The 5,984-nt window shown below is 34.7% G+C and overlaps 1 long non-coding RNA gene across 1 annotated transcript; it reads right to left on the bottom strand.

Moving 5' to 3' along the window:
- Window positions 1-109: 109 nt before the first annotated feature.
- LOC308658011 lies at window positions 110-3,826 on the bottom strand. Its single transcript, XR_014024123.1, has 2 exons — window positions 2,946-3,826; window positions 110-2,911 (listed from the first exon to the last, which is right to left on the bottom strand). It is a non-coding gene; the product is annotated as an uncharacterized lncRNA (long non-coding RNA).
- Window positions 3,827-5,984: the final 2,158 nt, after the last annotated feature.

Genomic DNA, 5,984 nt, shown 5'->3' with positions numbered 1-5,984 from the left:
GATGTGTAACTGGAGTGTATTTTCCTATGTCAGTATGTTTTCCTCTCCTTCTCCCCCTCTTCATTCACCTAACTTGGTTAATAATAGCAAATTCAAAGCCAATTATAGGTGAATTAGTGCTGTTTAATAAATTTTAGTTATGAGTTTGAGATCATAGAAAAATTAGATTTCTTTTGAAATGTACAGCTGAGAATTGGCAAGTTCATGTTCAAGTTGGGTAGTAGGCATGAATCTTTTTTTTTTTTTTGGGGGGGGGGGATACTAGAGATTGAACCCAGGGGCACATCCTGGGTTCAATCTCTAGTATTATTTATTTGAGACAGGGTCTCAATAAGTTGCTGAGCTGGCCTCAAACTTGAGCCTCCTGCCTCAGCCTCCTCAGTTCCTGTTATTATAGGTATGCACTATCTTACCTGGCTCTGTATCTCATGAGTAATCTTCATTGAGGCAGTTTGATGGCCTTTGATACACTTAATTTTTTTTAAAGAGAATTTTTTAATATCAGTTTTCGGCGGACACAACATCTTTATTATTTTATGTGGTGCTGAGGATCGAACCCAGCGCCCCGCGCATGCCAGGCGAGCATATTACCGCTTGAGCCACATCCCCAGCCCCTACTTAGTAATTGTTTATAGTTGGATCTAACTTCTTGAATTTTCAATCTGAGGTTTATAGCACCAAACTGCTGTATTGTATCTGTATGTAGGCAATTCTAGCTATATGCTTGGAAGTGTACTTTTAAGTCATAACTAGATTGCTTATAATAACTAAGACATTGTAGATAATATGTAAATAGATGTTACACTGTTGTTTAGGTGATCAAAAGAAAATTACTCTGACCCGCAATTGATTGAATCTTTAGGTCCCAGAACCTGTTGATAGAGGGCCAATGTGTATGTATCTTTCAGAGAATAGTGGGGGCTCTTTTCAATTGCACAAATTTCTGACCCCCGGGGGCAGTGCTTCAGGTTGAGAATCATTACAGTGTGTGTCAGACTATGTGGTTACTTCTCAGACTTGCTATACCTTCAGATTCTTTGCTCCTTAGCCACATGTTGAGCCATAGTTGACCAGTGCTTTGAGAAAATAAGGAAAGACGGAATTTAATGTCAGATGCCAGTATGTACTAGTAAGAAAAATGAAACCTGGTGATGGGGATAGAATGGTATAATATTGGGATTTGTTTATTTAGGTTAGGGGTATTCTCTATAATATAAATGGGTTTCTGAGCTGAGGAGTAAATTGGTAAATTTGCCTTTTTTGTGTTATCTGGAGCAAAGAACATTCCAGGCAGAGTGAGCATAGTTTGAGAAATGGCAGCAGGTGAATTGTATTGTTCAAGAACCATGTGTTACCTTCCAAGTTTAAAAAGAAATATTCCAAAAAGGAAACTGGTAGTACACACGAGGCAAAAAACACAAAGGTATAGAAATGTATTCTGTGAGAAAAATATATCCTCTGAGTTCAGTTCCCTCGAGGCAACCAGTTAATCTGTTTCTTAAACTTAGTTTAGCTACCCCATGTATGTGAGTCTTTATGTGTGTCAGTTTGCAAACTACTGCAAATTTTGGAAAAGATGAGTTTAAATTGTGCTTACCTTGACTTAAAAACAATCATTAGATATCTATTTTCAAAGTCCATACAATAGTTGTGTGTGATACAATCATTTTTCTAAATTTCTCTTCTGTTTCTGCTCATTTTAAAGCAATTTTAGTATAGAGTATTTAAAATATAAATGTACTGTACAACTTCCTGGCACACTGTGTGTGTTTTCTCACCAAACATATTTTCTGTTGTTAGCATGTGTATAGTTCTCATTTGTACTTGCTATATAATATTCTGTTATACTGCTCTTAATAATTGTGCTAATCTATTATTGAATATTGAAGGTTTTAAAATTGCAACTGAAAACTTTATATTATTCTAACACCCTCACAATTCCATCCATTTCAGTGTTAGAGCTATTCTGTTTCTATAGAAAATGAAACAATGTGATGAGTTTGGGCAAAAGAATCTAAGCTTTGACAGTAAATACCAGTCTAATTCTTAAACACAAATTGAATGTGATGTAAGTAATCATGGGTCTACAGTAAATAAATACCACCTGTGTGGAAGCATAGCCAGACATCAACTAGAAACCTGTCATATTTCACTATGGTTGGTGTTTTAAAGCCAGCAAGTTATGCTTATTTTTGGTGTCACAATACCTATTAGTAACACCACATAACTGAAAAACCAACCATGTGCTAAGAATGTTGCTGGGTGCTTTCATGCCCCAGGGATCTCAATTGTAATGGTAATGTAGGAGTTGTTAGGTTTATTGTAAAGAAACCATTATTGAAAATTCTTTTGCTCTCAGTGGTATTTAGGATAAATAAAGGTTAATTTTTGCTTGGGATTTTTGAACAAGTAGCTGACATGTTCAAGCTTCTGAGAACTAGCAGTTGTTTTCACTTGAAAGGGAAAATAAAAATCTCTTGCCCTCAGAGAAATGTGTGTACTATAGCTTACATGTTTAATAAACTCATTAGAAATATGTGCTGTTATATAAATCTGAAAATTAGATGATCTTGTCAATAACAGTGATCAGCTTTGTGATTTCCCCAAAAAGCTTTGTGAAAGCATTTTATTTTATCTGATAAGCTAGTTCCAGAACTACCCAGATTTTCAGAATAATAGATGCTATAATGGGACTGAGATTCATGCTGGTCCCATGACACAGGGAGCTTAGTTAGCAGATTGCTCCTTGTACCTTCATAGGACAATATTGTATCAAAAAGGATGTTGAGTGGAAGCATGTGATATAAAAGTCTAGAAATCACCACTTTTATTACCTTAGTGTCATCCTTTCATGCATTGATCTAAGTCATGAAGTCTCACATAGGGTTCTAGGCAACTTTTGTGCGAATTCCTGGACTAGGCACTTCTCATCAGTTAAGAATAGCATTTTTAATGTTTTCCCCCTGCTTTCTACATTTTTTATTGATGCATTCTAATTGTACCTAAGGACGGGATTTGTTGTTATATATTCATACATGCACATAATGTGAAAATATATTTTGGCCATTGTCACTCTCAGCATTTCTCCCCACCCTCCAAGAACAGGATTTCTTGAGCAACAGAAACATTAGGAATAATTCATGTATATGTATATCACTCTGAGAAGTTCCTAAATTATTTTCTAGAGTGTCTTTTAGGAGCTAAATTGTGTCCCCCACAAAATTCATGTGTTGGGAGTCCTGACCCACAGTCCTCAGTACCTCAGAATATAACTACTTTTGGAAATAGGGATTTCTAGGAGGTGATCAAGTAAAAATTAGGCCATGAGGGTAGGGCCTAATCCAATATGATTGGTGTCCTTTTAAGAAGAAACATCCTGCATAGAGAGCAAGTGGGCAGCCATTGGCAGGCCAGGGGGAGGAGCCTCAAGAAACCAAAGCTGCCAAATCCTTGATCTTGGACTTCCAGCCTCTAGAACTGAGAAATAAATTTCTATTGTTTAAGCCACCCAGTATGTGGCATTTTGTTATGACAGTGCTAGAAAACATAGCAGGTGTATTTTTTTTACATTCACAACAGCGATGTATGAGAGTCACAGTTGCTTCACATTCCTATTAGCATTTGACATTGTCACTTTAAATTTTGTACATTTTAACTCAATTCTGTGATGATACTTACTTAATTTTCATTTCCCCAATGGCTAGTGGTGTTGAACATATTTTCATGCACTTGTTTGACATCTAGTGAGATGTCTGTTCATATCTTTTATCAATTTTTCAGTTAAGCTTTTTATTGTTTTTATTATTAGAGAGTTCTTCATGTAATCTGGATGGGAGTCCTTTGTTAAATATGTGTAAATATTTTTCTCTACATTGGAAGCTTGTCTCCATCCTTTTGACCACAGCAAGTTTTTGGTTTTATTGAAGTCTAATTTAGTGATTCTTTTTTCTTTTGTGGATCGTTTTTGGTATCATGGCTAGCAACTGTTTATGTAGTCTAGGTCTTAGAGATTTTCTTTTGTATTCCTGAGATAACAGTGAAATTTAGGTTGTGCTTCCATTATTTTTTTTTTAACCTATGGATGTCCAATTGTTCCAGCACCATTTTTTGAAACTACTTAGTTGTTTTTATTGCTTCTTTGCCTTTGCTCAACTAGAACTGTCCATACTTGTGTAAGCCTTGCTGAGGTTAGTATTATGTTCTGTTACTACAAAACTTCCCATCACTTTGAAAGAAATGTGTTAATAAATTTATGATCAATTTGGAGAGAGTTGACAATTGTCCAATCCATGAAAAAAATACCACAACAGTACTGGCTAGTCACTTATTCAGGTCTTTTATTTCTTTCAGTATCATTTTTCAGTAAGTCAGTCCTATACACATTTTTTTTAATATTTAATTTACATTTTAGTTTTCGGCAGACACAACATCTTTGTTTAATGTGGTGCTGAGGATGGAACCTGGGCCGCACCCATGCCAGGTGAGCGTGCTACTGCTTGAGCCACATCCCCAGCCCCCCATACACATTTTATTAGACTTACACCAATGTATAATCCCCAGATCTTTTTTTTTTTTTATTTCGAGACAGTGTCTGTCTTGCTAAGTTGATGAGGGTCCCACTATGTTGTAGAGGCTGGCATTCAACTCGGCAATTCTACTTCAGCCTCCCGAGTTCATGAAATTACAGGTTTGCACCATTGTGTCTGGGTGATCCATGATCTTGATACTGTTGGTTGTGGGGGAAGACCAAAGAAACCTGGGGCCATATGCTGAGGGAGTTTATTAAGACTAGTTTGAGCCAGCCAGGTGCAAGATCTTAGCACCTCCCTTACTTTGAAACTTGCCTTGTAGACTCATGTATATCTAATCTAAATCTAGATTATTTTAAAAGTTTAATAAACTGAAGCAAAATGAAGGATTATAAACTTTGTGAAAAAAGTCAATTTTGTTACTAATTTATGAATTTTGCAATCTCTTACAAAGTTTTTTTTTTTTTTTTTGTAAATGAAAAATGCATTAAGTACCCTTTCACAAATCTCAGAGGTAAATTTTCTGAAATTAATAAAGAAAAGAGCCAGGTGTACTATTTTTCTCACAATACGAATGGTCCTAGTGCTTTTAAATAAAGTATTTTAATTTCAGACAATATAGTTACCATTCAGAGGAGTCATCTGTCCTTTTAATCATTCTAACTTAAAAGTCAATTTTAAAAAAGGGGCATGTCCCCTGATTCGTGTGTGTGTGTGTGTGTGTGTTATAAATAAAAATATTTATTTTGTTTGACCGTGTGTGTGTGTGTGTGTGTGTGTGTGATAAATAAAAATATTTATTTTGTTTGACCGTGCTGAGGATTGAACCCAGGGATACTTAACCACTAGGCTATATCTCCAGCCCTTTTTATTTTTTATTTTGAGACAGGGTCTTGCTAAGTTTCTGATTTCAGACTTACAACCCTCTTGCCTCAGCTTCCCAAGTAACTAGGATTAGAGGCATGCACCACTGTGTGCCCAGCTCATATTTTTGACTTATTAACATATATGACTGCATTCATAGCATATGTTATAAAACATAATAAGGAGAAATTAAAGACCACATAGTTTTCAGAAAATGTTTATTAGTATAATCAATTTCTAAGATTATAATATCATTAATGTGATTTTTAAATTTTTCATTATTTATAAAAGTATTGTCAATAATTGGGGATACGTGATTTTAAAGTCTGTTTAGTTCAATTTGATATTTGCTGTCAATACTATAATAGCTGAAAAAATAGTTCCAAGTGGAAGAAAAGTATTTTGTTTTGCATATGTATTATACATATGAGTATAATATACATGAATATATAACATTTATATATAAATATAAATATTTATGAATTATTTATTATATGAACATATATAGATACAGGTGATATGGATATATATAGATATAACATTTCAATTTCATCAACTAATTATGTAAATTTTTAAAAAATTTGTCCTGGT

Source organism: Spermophilus citellus (assembly GCF_964194105.1).
Source record: "Spermophilus citellus genome assembly, chromosome: 10".
NCBI lineage: Eukaryota > Metazoa > Chordata > Mammalia > Rodentia > Sciuridae > Spermophilus > Spermophilus citellus.
The sequence above is the reverse complement of the archived record's forward strand: the minus strand, read 5'-3'. Positions and strand labels throughout refer to the sequence as shown.